Raw genomic sequence first — 13,498 nt, 5'->3', positions numbered from 1 at the left:
CACAATGGACTTAAGATGCTGAAGTTTTCAAATATCTTGCCTGAAGTTTCACCTAAAATTCACACTCTTCCACTTTTGAGGGGGATTCTGCTGGGGACACAGGTCACTTCAGCAATGAACTGCATAATTGTTCCTCAGATAACAATCTGGGCATGTAGTTCAGAGGAACTGAGTGTTCATCAACAGATAAATGAATAAAGAAAATGTTTATATATATATATATATATATCCTGCCATTTCATTATGCTAAGTAAAATAACTCAGAGAAAGACAAATACTGTATGATCTCACTTATATGTAAAATCTAAAACAGACAAATTTATAGAAAAAGAGAGTAGACTGGTGGTTGCCAGGGATTGGAGGTGGGGAAATGGGTGATGGTGATCAAAGATTACAAAGTTTGTTTATAAGATTAATAAGTTCTGGAGATCGGATGTGCAGCATAGCAACAATAGTTAATAATACTGTTCTCTATACTAGGAAGTTGCTGAGAGTAGATTTTAAATATTCTTGCCACACAGAGAAAGAATGGTAACTGTGAGACTGATGTATGTGTTAAGTAACTGTATTGTGGTAATCATTTCACAATATGTTCATATATCAAACTTCATGTTGTGTACCTTAAACTTACACAATGTTATGTCAGTTATATCTCAATAATACTGGGGGTGGGAGATCACTAAGCAAACTAAAAAAATGACCAAACACCCTCTTCTAATGCTGAATATGAGTGGCTTATTCTTCTTTACCAATTATAGCTTTGGTCTTGCTCTATTGTTCTCTCATTTCAGTCAAAATTTATTAATATACTCATTCATAGAATCACTTCCGCTTCCTGACAGCATTAAATAAGGAGCAATATGAACCCTCTCTAAAGTCACCTAACACAAATCCAAGTCCTATAATACTTCATTTCTAATGTCCTCTTAAGAAATCTACAGGGTACATTCTGCGAAACTGTAATAAGGAAAAAACCCAACTTTGCCTATAGATGTGTTCCTGGTAGTCTTCTGGCTAGAGAACCCTGACAGCAGAATGGTCCTGAATTGGTTGACTCACCCCCCAGCGGAAGCAATGCAGATATTCTTAAGTCCTACCACTCATCCTTTCCACAGTATCTGGTCTCTATGCTGATCAAAGATCTGCAAGAAACTGAGTCCATAGTAGATGCTTGGACGAAGGTGTAGTTAGACTGTGAAATGGTATGATGCATGGAATGGAAAGACTGATTAGTATGAAAGGCAGCAAATGGGAGTTCTGATCAAGAGGGTCCAGGGGCAGCTGTTCTGTTCACTCTCTGGGCCCTGGCACACTCTGTTTCGGGATAGGATCACATAGGGGGCTGTGGAATTCATGTGGGATTAGCTCCAGGAATAGGCCTTATTTCCAGTATGTGTCTTCTCTTCCACCCATCAAGTACAAAGGCATCAAGCTCAAGGACACTTCCAAAGTGTGCTAAGTCACTTCAGTCATGTCCGACTCTGCAATTCCATGGACTGTTGCCCACCAGGCTCCTCTGTCCATGGGATTCTCAAGGCAAGAATACTGGAATGGGTTGCCATTTCCTCCTCCAGGGGATCTTCCAGACCCAGGGATTGAACCTGAGTCCTTTTCATCTCCTTGCATTGGTAGGTGGGTCCTTTACCACTAGCACCACCTACAGAGCCTGGAAAAAGCACCTCAAAAACAGCTGCAGTAACTCTAGAGGAAGTGGCTTGAAGATGCCCTTTTCCATCCTTCATTTCCAACTAAGTTGTGTGCCTTCCCTCAGAATATATCTGGCTCCTGTGTATTACTCTCTGCTCCCAACACTTTGTCCCAGAACTTATCTCTGAGCTAATCAGATACCATTCATTGCCTCTGGAAATGCCCCTGTAATAACTGCCCTCCACAGCAGTGTGTAACTTTTGCTTATCTTCCTAAATATAGATTCCACTTGATCCCATATGGCTTCTTATAGCATTTTAGTGTCATCATGCCCTTAATGATCATAGAATTCCTCTCCATTTACTTCCCCTTGTGATCCCACCACTCTGTAACCCCTGTGCTGAACTATGTCAGTGGTTGGATGTGAACACTGAAGAACCTCCTCACTAGCCATATCCAAGGGCAGAAAGCTAAAAGGATAGCAGAAAAGTTTAGATACTGTCCCTCATTCCTTCAAAATAAAATAAGGCAGGGAGAAGTGGTGTCTGACTGTTCTTAGCACACCAAACTGTGTCAAAGAAAAATGGTGAAGTAATGGGAGAAGGGCACACTTTTAGCCAATTACCTCGTGGCTCAGGCAAAGTTTTGATCTCACCCAGACTTCCTGGACTTCCCTAGTAGCTCAGACAGTAAAGAATCTGCTTGCAATGCAGGAGACCCGGGTCCCATCCCTGGATTGGGAAGATCCCCTGGAGAAGGGAATGGCAACCCACACCAGTAGTCCTGCCTGGAGAATTCCATGGACAGAGAAGCCTGGCAGGCTACAGTCCATGGGATCACAAAGAGTCGGACACGACTGATCAACTAACACTTCTACTTTCAGACTTCCTGGAAGCTCATGTGGTAACACAAAGAAGGAAATAAATAATAATCTTGCAACCAGTCCTGTTATAAATAACAATCCCAATCAGAGGATGACCTCAGATCCCTGGAGTATCCCATCAGTTACCTCTGAGCACTGTCTACTCACCTGGGAGCCCCCACTCTTCACTCGAGTCAGGATGGATTCCCCATCACCTCCCTTCCATCCAGCCCCCTTTATTCCTGCTCACTGTCCCAGGCCCAGCTCCTCTTTCAGGAGTCTCTGATGACTCCAGTGAGCACTTGTTTCTCTTTTTAAACTAAGGGGGTTCTACAGAGGTAATCCTGTAGAAGGAAATGGCAACCCACTCCAATATTCTTGCTTGGATAATCCCACAGACAGAGGAGCCTGGTGGGCTATAGTCCATGGGGGTCACAAAAGAGTCGGACATGACTTAGCAACTAAAACAACATAAGTGACCACAACACCACAGGGATCAGGATCATGTGAAATGATTACCATGACATGTGCAGCCCCTTGGTCCTGGGACATGTGAAGGGAAATAGATGCTCAGTGAACACCCATGTGATGATGCCTATCACAATAGGAGAAGGAACTCACCATTGGGTGGCTCCAGTACTGAGACCCAGGAGCTCCTGATTCTTGCTACCTTGTCCTTCCCTGAAGACCCACTGTTACCTAATCTTGGAGCTTCAAGGAGGTCCCAGATCCTCAGGTCAGTGCAGTCATGATGTGAACATAGAGGAACCAATGGAGAACAGGAAAAGCACAATTATTCCATTGGAAGGGTGAGGACTTAATCCCCAACCCAGCCCATTACACTGAAGATCACAGAAATGGTCCTGGAATTCCTACATTATGTGGAGGAGTGTGTGTGCTTCCCTTCTTATTCTTACATCGCAAATACTCACTTAAATATGGTAATGTTATTGAGGCAAGTAACCTCATCCCTGTAAAAGATAAAAGCATTTGGGATGGGAAGGCAGCAAATATTGGTGATGTAGTTACACCAAATACCATACTGGGATCTTGAGGGCAGTTCCCCTTGAACACCTCACAATGATCCCCCAAGGTAGGAGTCAGGATTTCCTTTTACACATTAGGAAGATGAGGCTCAAGGAGGTTAAGAATGTTTTAAGGTTTACACAGCTATTGAGAGACAGAGCCACTCTCATCTGGCCTGTTTGTCTGACTCCAGGAATTGTGTTTGGAACCAAGAATGCAACCTCCCCTTTGGATGCATGATTTGGCAAAGGGGAACTAACAGGTGCCATGGTGAGTGTACAGTCACTATGGAGAGCATGAAGGTGACAGCTAGCAAATGTCTAGTAAAGATGAAAGTGACTGCCTTGAAATAGGAAGCACACATGTTAACCAAAAACGAAACGGTTAGGACAGCAATGGAGAATTCACTTAAAAATGTACATGCACAAAAGTACTTCTAAATGCCAAAACAACAATAACCAATGAAAACATGTAAAAATCAAGATAAACAGCATTAAGTTGGAAAGCAAACAATAGGCAAATATGTATAATGTGATTATAATTTTGAAGAATGTGTGATTGTGCATACATATTTGTTTATCTGCAAGTACAAGTTAATGTTCCACCTACAAAAATACATATGGAGAATATCTACCAATCTATTGACAGGCATGTTTTTGTTCTTTTTGATGAGGTTTGGAAGGGGAAAGATACCAGATAACTTTATTTTATAAATACATATTCACTTATTGTTTGAAATATTATATTATGAAAAACATTAAGGAAATAATTTGGAGCGAAGATGTTTGTAAACAGATTGACAAAGACATAAACATATACTTACTACCTTTGAAATATGTACAAAATATAGTGCTCCTGGAAGAAAAAGGTTAAAATAATTACCTAGACATAGTAGGTGTGTGTGCATTTGTGTTTACCTGGGTGTGTTTGTGTTTACATATCTCAAAGTCTATCAATTCCCCTCCCAAGCAAGATGGAGACATGTGCCCCTTTGCTGATCACATCCAGAATTGCAGCTCTAAAAATCTCCATGAGCAGTGTGGGAAAGGAGATGGTTCTCACATCCTCACCAAATGTGTTGACTAACTTTTGCATTTGCCAGTGTAACAGTTTAGAAATGGTATCTTAGTGTGGTTGTAATTACATATCTCTTACTTGAATCAAGTTTGAGATTCTTTTCATGTGTTTATGGACACAGTGCATATTTTTTGTAAGTTGTTTATATTTGTTACATATCTTTGATAAGGTTGCTGTATTTGATGCTTCTATATTTATAAACTTATTTATAAAAGGAATATCAATACTTTGTTATTGTATGTAACAATTCTAAAATTTCTCCTTTGTCATGTATCTTCTGTTTCTTTGTTGAGACATCCTTTTTTTTTTTTTTTTTTTTGCTGTTTTTCAACATGCCATTATTTTCTCATTGAGATATTTCTATGATTACTTTAAAATTCATATCAGATAATTTTAGTATGTTTCATCTTGATGTTGGCATCTGTTGATTGTCTTTTCTCAGTCAAGGGAAGATTTTCCCAATTTTTGTATAGAAGAGAGTTTTTGCATCTGAGATATTTTGCGTATTATGTTATCGACTCTGGGTCTTAATTAAATCATCTTTTTTAGCAAGGCTTCAGTGACGCCATGTCAGTAACGGAACCACAACTACTAAAACTGTGCACCCTAAGGCCAGTGTTCTGCAACAAGAGAGACCACGTAAGAAGAGGCCTGTGCACCACAACTAAAGAGTAGCCCCCACTCATGGCAACTAGAGAAAAGCCTGTACAGCAACGAAGACCCTGTACAGCCAAAAATAAAGAAAGAAATAAACTTTAAAAAAAAAAACCTATTGGGGAGGGGATGAATTCTTTATACACAGTTAGAAGAGGACAAATTGGTACAATCTCTTTACAGAGACATTTGGCAACATCTGAGTGGAGAAAGTGAGGACCCTTCAGTTCCTGCTAAAGGCAAGTACAAGATAAGATGTCAACTTATCTCTTCTAATGTTTGACATTTTTTAGGAGATATTTTACAATTCAAGTGAAAAAGCAAAAAATTAAAAGCAAAAGGAGGTAGTTAAATCTATGTTTGCTGCTGATGTGATTACACATTAGAAAATCCAAAGAAAAAGTGAAAAAAGTTACCACAAACTAAAAGAGAATTTAGAAAAGTAGTAGGTATACTATTAACATCCAAAATCAATATGATCTTATATACAAATGCTTTAAAAATTAGAAGACATAATAAAAGAAAAGAAAATGACTGGATCTTAAAAAACAATGTTCAAAACCTGAGTAGAACACAAAAGTAGATTTGAACATGTAGGAAAGATATGATATTCTTGAGTAAGGAGAGTTAATAGCAAAAAGATGCCAATTTTTCCAAGTTAATAATTAATTTAATGTGCATCTAATTAAATATCGTTAATGTTTTGTATGAATTTAGACAATGATATTAGCAATATAATATCAGTCAGTCAGTTCAGTCGCTTAGTTGTGTCCAACTCTTTGTGACCCCATGGAATGCAGCATGCCAGGCTTCCCTGTCCATCACCAACTCCCAGAGCTTGCTCAAACTCATGTCCATCGAGTTGGTGATGCCATCTAACCATCTCATCCTCTGTTGTCCCCTTCTCCCATCTTCAGTTTTTCCCAACATCAGGTTCTTTTCCAATGAGTCAGTTCTTCACATCAGGTGGCCAAAATATTGGAGTTTCAGCTTCAGCATCAGTCCTTCCAATGAATATTCAGGACTGATTTCTTTTAGGATTGACAAATAGATTATTATAAAATTTATTTGATAATTAGTTGATTCTCAAATTTATTTGGCAGAAACAGCAAAAATAGTCTAACAAATCTTGAAAAAGAAGCATGATGGGAAAGGGTAACAGCTAGTCTTACTGGATACTAAAACATATAATAATGTACAATAGAAGAATGTGATATTGTCCCATGAATCAACAGAAAGACTAATAAAACAGAGTAGAAAGTACTAACACAGGTCCAGTTATATTCAGAGATATTGAATACAATTGAGGCAGCATTCTTAGAGTAGACATATGATGGGTGATTTAAGAACTAATATTTTAATAAGCACATGGTTTAAAAGGTAAAAAGAGATCCGTCTCTCCATTTTACATCAGGAGAAATAACAAGGGGTCTAGATTTAAATGTAAAAAAAAAAAAGAATCCATACAAGTATTAGAAGAAACTATGAGTAAATCCCTCTATAATCTGGAAGTTGGAGGTAACATTCCTAACTAGGATTCAAAATCCAAGCACATCAAGGAAAAAAAGATTGACAGACTTAACTAAGTAAAAATAACAAATTTGCATTTCAAAGCACATGACAGTCAATTAAGAAGACACTGGGAAAGAATATTTACAACTAGTATCTCCAATAAAATGCTGATATTCCTTTTATAAACAAGTTTGTTAATACAGAGGCATCAAACACGGCGACCTTATCAAAGACACGTAGCAAATATAAACAACCTACCAAAAATATGTACTATGTCCATAAACACATGAAAAGAATCTCAAACTTGATGCAAGTAAGAAAGATGCAATTACAGCTACACTAAGATACCATTTCTAAACTGGGCTTCCCTGGTAGCTCAGCTGGTAAAGAATCTGCCTGCAATGCAGGAGACCCTGGTTTGATTCTTGGGTTGGGAAGACCCCCTGGAGAAGGGAACTGCCTCCCACTCCAATATTCTGGCTTGGAGAATTCCATGGCCTGTATAATCCATGAGGTCGCAGAGTTGGACACAACTGAGCATCTTTCACTTTCACTTTCAGGTACTTCCACTTTGTTAACACACTCCATAAGGATGTGAAAACCATGTCCTTTCCTACACTGCTTATGGAGATGCAAAATGGTATGATCACTGTAGTAGGCTTAATATTTGCTTCCAAAGATATCAGACCCCAACCCCTGTAACTTCTGAATATTACCAAAATGGGGAGATTATCCTGGATTATCTAGGTCGGCCCTAAATGCAATCACAAGTGTTTTATAAGAGAGAGGCAGAAGTAGAGTTGACACAGACAGAAACCTTTTAAAAATCAACTGTCCTACCTCAGACAAGCACCACAGAATGAAACACAGCTATATACCCTCACCACGCCAGCAAAGGCTGAGTGGGGAGCTTTGATTTCATGCTCACTTGATTGTAAGCAGGCACTCCACCCCACCCTCTGAGCAGTATCAGAGCAGACTACTTGGGGAAATGGGGCTTTTATCCCCACATGGTAGAAATTAGTTCCACCCTTCTTCACACATAGTGTCAGTGGAGACCATGCAGGGAGCCTGACTTCTATTGTTATTTAGCTGCTAATGAGAGGGTAACAGGCTGGAAGGCCAGGGGTCTCCAAATGGAGGAAATAGGCTGCAAGTGTCAGACATTTTTGTCTCTCGTAAGCAGCAGGAGGACACAAACTAGTGATACTTTTTCCTTCTCTATACAAATTTAAAAGGAAGTTTCTCTTAAAATACTGTGTTGCCATGATGACACCTGGTTTCACTTGAAGTTAACTATTCTCAAACCTTGAGTTAACCAATGTATTTTTCTTATGGAAATGTTTGTCTTAAACTATGTTAATGTACTATGCATTTACCCCAGACTCTGTCTTCAAGTCAGTTCCGCCTAATGGCTCAGAACCTACTTGACAAACCAGTATGTTATACTCAAATATTGTTCCCTTACTCTATGTAAATGAAACTATTTGTATGGTAATCTGCCCTTCTACAAGATTCAAGTCAATCGTTTTATGACCTGGGATGAATCACCCGGTGCCAAGATTATCCCAAAATGCATCTTGTGGATGAGGGGCCTGGTGACATTCTGAGTTTTAAAACATTCCTTTCTTTCATTAACAGACTGCTACTGACTATGTAACATCCAGCTAAAGACTAGCAGGAGGGTACTCTTTCAGCCCCCATCTGATTCCTATGTCATAAGCTTTCTCTATCTCCTTTACACTTTAATAAAACCTTATTACACAAAAGCTCTGAGCGATCAAGCCTCATCTCTGGCCCCAGATTGAATTCTTCTCCTCTGGAGGCCAAGAATCCCAGCGTCTTTTCATTCAGCAACAACCTTTCATCTTGGGGGCTCATCCAGGATCCTTCAGGACAAGGTAAGGATACTTGGAGCTCTAGTTCTTTGTTCTCCTAGTGAACACATTTTCCGCTGTACTTTACTAATTCTACGGTGTGGTTGTGTGAATGAATGAAATACCCTGCACGAAGCAAGTGAGGAGCCCTGCTCTGTGGTTCCGTGGCACCTTATACGGCTTATGGCAGAAACCTGTCAGGTGCCAATGCCAAGAGGCACCCAACATCTCCTTAGGAGACTGACCAGAAATGGGGCAAAGCGTGTGGACCGAACTCTCCTTTCTCAGTCAAACTTTTTGGTCTCTTTGACCATATCATAACTCCTTTGGAATTAGAAGTACTAACCTAATCTATCAGATCATAGGCTTTCAAGGGACTTGTGATCTATGCTGTTACTGTGTACTGTGACTTAGGTCCCAAACTTGGATTGGTAGTCAGGAAGCACCTAGCCTCACTAGGAATCGAAAGTTCAGAAGCTAGATGGCGCTCTAGCTCCAAGAGCATCTCTGAGGTTAAAGGTTACTCAGATTGGAACTACAATTTTTTTTTTTCCTTTAGTAATGCTGGCTTTTAGTGGACCAGAGGAGACTCTTATACTGGTGTGGTGATGCTTGGAAGGAACATCTCAGTTTTATGTTCGTATCGGTCTTATTGTGGTTAGCAATATACTCAGGGTCGTTGTTCACAGGCATTCAGGTGATGAATGTTTCCCACAGTGATCTTAGCTTGGGAGGCATTCCGGAAGGTTACTCTGCACTCTGGGTGGCATCAGAGGCAAGCAAGGTTTTAATGGTGAAGAGCTGGACGTCAGTCAGGGATGCCATCAGGTCTACCCCTGGTGCATCCCTACCCCATCTCAGTGGTAGAACCAGGAGGGATGAGTGTGACGCCTGTGTCAGTAAGGGACAGACTAAGTCCGACCAGGAAAGAAAAGCTTTTGGTGTAAAGTCTGTCTACACCCCCATCTAGAGCAGGGAGGGATGACTCCAGTAGAAAGATGGCGCTGGTCACTTTTTTTCTCTCTTACAGATGGGAGCTAACAATTCCAGCCTCACTCCTTTGAACTGTATCCTGAATAACTGGGATAGATTTGATCCCCAGGGCTTAAAGAAGACACACCTGGTCTTCCTACATGATACTGCGTGGCCACGGTACCCATTGGAGGACGGCGAATGGTGACCAGTTGGAGGGTCTCTTAAGTATAATATTGTTTTACAATTAGACCAGTTCTGTAGAAAACAAGGGAAATGGGTAGAAGTAGCATATGTGCTGCCCTTTTCCTCTCTGTGAAATATGCCAGACTTATGTCCTAAGGGTATAGATTTGGATGTGAAACCTTCAGCTCTCTCCTGTCCTCCTACTTTGCCCCCATTCCCGGGGCTCCAAACTGAGCAAATTGAAAGCCAGAGAACCCCCCCCAAGAAGGGTTGCTTTGGTCTCAGTGGGAACCCAAACTGAGATTCAAACTGCCCATGTAGAGGTCCAAACAACTCCTGTCTCAGTATGACCTCAGACTACTCTGGTTTCAGTAGAAACTCAGACCATCAAAGTAAGAGATGAGATGGAGGACAGGAGACAAAGAGATAAAGAAAAGCAGATTTCTCCAATCTATCCCTGGGATATGTGCAGAACAGCCAGAGAGACTGAGGAACAGCCACACAAGCTGTTGCCTCTTCATGAAGCACCCACCAGAAGAAATAATCAGTCTATGAGAGTTAATAAGCCTTTTTTCTTATCAAGAAATACAAAGAATCAAGGAGGATCTGGGAGACTATTTAAAATACCCAGAAAAATATATTAGAGCTTTTAAAGATGTTACTCTGCTTTATGACCTTACTTGGAAGGATGTGATGTATATCTTGGGACAAATGCTGACTCCCGACTCAAAAAATCGAGTTTTGGGAAAAGCGGTTGCTTATGGAGATGAATGGCTTGGTAATGAATCAGCAGGGAAGAGGGAGGGTGAGATAACTGCCCTCCCCACTGGAAATCAGGTGGTCCCAATTACAGAACCAGACTGGGACTATAACACAGTTAAAGGAAGATGGGATCAGAGTCATTTTGTCAGATGTATTCTTGAAGGACTCAGGCAGGTGCATTCTAAGCCTTTAAACTATGGCAAATTGGCAAACATAGAACAGGAGGAGAAGGAAGCTCCTGGTAAATTCCTAGATAGACTGAGAGAAGCCCTTTGCAGGTTCACTGAGATTGATCCCGAAAGTGAAGAGGGAAAAGTGATCTTAAAAGATAAATTTCTCACTCAGTCGGTTCCAGATATTCGCCGTAAGCTATTAAAACAGGCGTACAGGCCAAATCAGTCTTTAGATAATCTGTTACAATTGGCTCAGACAGTCTAATATGGTAGGGAATATGAGGAAAAGAAAGAGAGGCAGAGAAAGACAAAGGAACAGGTGGAAGCTTTCGCAACGGCTATGAAAACCGTTCTTAAAAAGCCTATTTCCTCCATTTGGAGACCCCTGGCCTTCCTGCCTGTTACCCTCTCACTAAGTTGTGTCTGACTGTTTCTGACCTCACGGGCTGTAGCCCTGCCAGGCTCCTCTGTCTGTGGGATTTCCCAGACAAGAATACTGGCGTGAGTTGCCATTTCCTTCTCCAGGGGATTTTTCTGACCCAGGGATCGAACCCAAGTCTCCTGCTTGGTAGATGGATTCTTTACCACTGAACCTCCAGAAAAACCCACCTAACTTCTACCCACACCCAATCATAATGAAGCTCCCCTTCCCCTCCTCTCTGGTGGAATGGAAAGCACCCTTGGTGGAAAGGAGGGCACCCTTCCCCTCTCTGGGCTGGTGTCACCAGAAGCCAAATGGGACAGTGTAACTTTCATGGCCATCCATTGATGAAGAGGTCTCCTCCCCTCTACAGTGTCAGGGGAGGCCACAAGGAGGGCAGGTAGGAAGTGCCTTCCCACTCCTACCTGGGTGGTGTTGGTGGAGACCTGGTAGGCAGAGAAATCCTTCTTCCACCAAGTAGTAGTAACATGGCAGCACTTCTTTTACCCCCATGCCTGTCCCATCTCCCATGTTACTAGAGGCTGAGTGGGGAACTTGAACTTTTATCCCCACCTGGCAGTAATAAATACCCCCTCCCCCAACATGGTGTCAACGGAGGTCACTTGGAGGACAGAAAGGAGGTGTGCTCCTTCTCCAAGCCAGGGTAGTGTAGGGGGAGGCCTGGTGGGGAGTCTGAAATTCCACCTCTACCAAGCACTAATGAGGCACACTTCCCCTCCCACTCACCCTCCAACTTTTGAGTCAGAGAAGGCTGAGTGGTGAATCTGGACTTTCATCTCCACCTGCTATTACACAATGTTATGAGTTTCATCCCTAACGGGTGAATCATTTCCTAGACAGGTTGATAAGAAGTCTAGGGGTCCCCAAGGAGAGAGGTCTGGAATACTCAAGGAGGAAGAAAGGACAAACTTTTTACTTTTTTTCCCTCTACATTCCTTAGGATTATATAACAATAATGTATCCTGCCTGAGGACAGTCTTTGGATTAAACCTTCTGTCTAATTTTGTTATCTTAAAATGTAAATTATGGGAGTAGGTCTGGTCTTTACAAGGATTATATAACAATAGTGTATCCTGCCTGAGGACAGTCTCTGGATTAAGCCTTGTGGCTAATTCTGTTTGTAAATTATGGAAGTAGGTCTGGTGAGGTCATTACAACCTCCAGACATTCTTTGGATTCATTGGAGAGTATATAACTCAATTGCTAATGCTAGCAAGCGGGTACTCTTTCTACCCCCTTCTGATGTCTATGTCAGAAGCTTTCTCTATCTCCTTTATACTTCAATAAAACTTTATTACCAAAATCTCTGAGCGATCCAGCCTCTTCTCTGGCCCTGGATCAAATTTTTCTCTGGAGGCCAAGAACCCCGATGTCCTTGCATGATTCAGCAACAACCTTTCATGGGCATGGTGTCACAAGAGACTTACTAAAACTGATTATTTAATTAAGACCCAGAGTCAATAAAATAATATGCAAAATATCTCAGATACAAAAGTCTCTCTTCTATTGAAAAACTGGGAAGATCTTCCTTTGACTGAGAAAAGACAATCAACAGATGCCAACATCAATATGAAACAAATATTAGAATTATTTAAAGTAATTTATTTATAGATTATTTAAAGTAATAATAGAAATATCTCAATGAGTAAATAACAACATGCTTAAAAACTGTGGAAAAAAATAGCAAGTCTAAACAAAGAAATAGAAGATATGCATAAGAACCTAGAAGAAATTTTAGAATTGATACATGCAAATAACTGAGATAAAAACTCAATGGATGAATGCAACAGTGGAATGGAGCAGAGAGAGAACAAAAATCAGTGAATATGAAGATAGTACACAAAAATTACCCAATTTGAACAACATGAAAAAGATAGACTGAAAATAAAATAGAACAAAGTATCAGATACCAGTGATACCATAGTAAGAGATGTAATATGTCATTAATGTTTTGGAAGGGAAGAGAAAATGTGCATACAATAAAAAGTATTCAGAGGAACTATGGCCGACAAACTTCATTATTTGGCAAAACATACAAGCCTACAGGTACAGACTATTGATCAGACCCCAAAAAGATAATCCGTAAGAAATCCATGAAAATACCTCATGATCAAACTTCAGAAAATTAAATACATACATAAACTCTTGAAAGCAGAGAGTGGGAAGTGATACCATAAAAGTAATGTGAATGACAGAAAATTTCTCATAAAGAGCCATAGGGTACAGAAGAAAAGGGCAATTTTAAAGTGCTGAATGAAAAGAACTGTCAACGTCCAATGTTGTATCTGTCCTTTAGGAATGAAAGGGG

This window comes from Dama dama, chromosome X (genome assembly GCF_033118175.1).
Source record: "Dama dama isolate Ldn47 chromosome X, ASM3311817v1, whole genome shotgun sequence".
Taxonomy (NCBI): Eukaryota; Metazoa; Chordata; class Mammalia; order Artiodactyla; family Cervidae; genus Dama; species Dama dama.
Note: the sequence above shows the minus strand (reverse complement) of the source record.